Raw genomic sequence first — 1,455 nt, forward strand, 5'->3', positions numbered from 1 at the left:
CCACAGACCTTCTGAACTCACTTCCAAGTTCATCAGTTCCTATATTCAGGAAGGACTTAGATGTATAAGGAGTATTTGCTAGTGGGCAGATGAATAAACTAGTATTTTTAGACACAGATCCTATGTGAGGTGCAACCACGTGCAAGTCCCATTAAGTATCAGCGGGGCCTGGCATGGAAATCCTACTTCCACTTTTCAAGCCTGTCATCCTGGAGCTGCATCAGAAAAAAACAGCAGCACTTCAAAGATAACTCAATCCATGTACTTAAGATTCCATACGTGTTAAAAGCTTTACTCAGTAAAATCTACTTGTTGGTCAGAAAACAACATTAGCAATCACTTGCCGCCCTTTTTTTATTTTGAATCCTCATTCTAGGATATATTTTTATTGATTTGGAGAGAGAGGGAGACAACAGAGAGAGAGAAATTGATTTGAGAAACATTGATTGGGTGCCTCCCGCTCGGGCCCTGACTCAGGATGGAACCCACAACCTAAGTTTGTGCCTTGTCCAGGAATCGAAACCCTCGACCTTTTGATGTATAGGATAACGCTCCAAACAACTTAGCCACCTGGCCAGGGCAGTTACTTGCCTTCCATTTTGCTAAAATTAACAATGTAACATATTAAAATTGACACCTAAAAGAAAAGCTAAGTTTCTAATTTAAAGTCATGTTCATTAAGCACAGCTGGCATGGCTCAGAGGTTGAGCGTCTACTTATGAATCAGGAGGTCACAGCTTAATTCTCAGTCAGGGCACATGCCCAGGTTGCGGGCTCATTCCCAGTAGGGGGGTGAGGTGGGTGGTGCAGGAGGCAGCCAAACAACGATTCTCTCTCATTGATTTTTCTATCTCTCTCTTCCTCTCTGAAATCAATGAAAATATATTAAAAAATAAATAAAAATAAAGTTATGTTAATAAATATACCACTTCAATATAAACCTTTCCTTGGGAATTACATGCGTACAGCAAACGTCCCCAAATCCAGAAACCCCCCCCCCCCCCCCCCCCCCCATGATCTAGTTTGGGAATCTGAGGGACACGTAACTTGACCAAAAATAGGTTATTTGGTTAAGTAAAGTGATGTGGTGAGGCCGGCAGGTGTTGAGCTGTTTCACTCTTTCCCATTCTTCAGCTTCCAACCCCAGCACCTGACAGGAAACGGGTCAAAAGCTAAAATAGAACCTAAAGCATGTGGGCACTTCCAGTGAAATGAGAGCCTTTTTCTGGGGTTCTAGCCCTACTAATCCCTCCTCTATAGTATCCCCTCCCCCTCTCTGGTCCCCTCTGCTGGGCTGGGGACCCTCAGCACTTCTCACCCGATTTCTGCAGCTAAACCTAACCTTCCCCTCACTGACGCTGATGCACTAGCTCTGCCCTGTCCTCCTGTGTCCTTCAACCTCAGTGTGGACTGAGCTGTACTCTGTCCTTGCCGACCCATGGCTTATGTACCCTG

Source organism: Myotis brandtii, unplaced genomic scaffold (assembly GCF_000412655.1).
Source record: "Myotis brandtii unplaced genomic scaffold, ASM41265v1 scaffold292, whole genome shotgun sequence".
In the NCBI taxonomy this organism is placed as follows: Eukaryota; Metazoa; Chordata; class Mammalia; order Chiroptera; family Vespertilionidae; genus Myotis; species Myotis brandtii.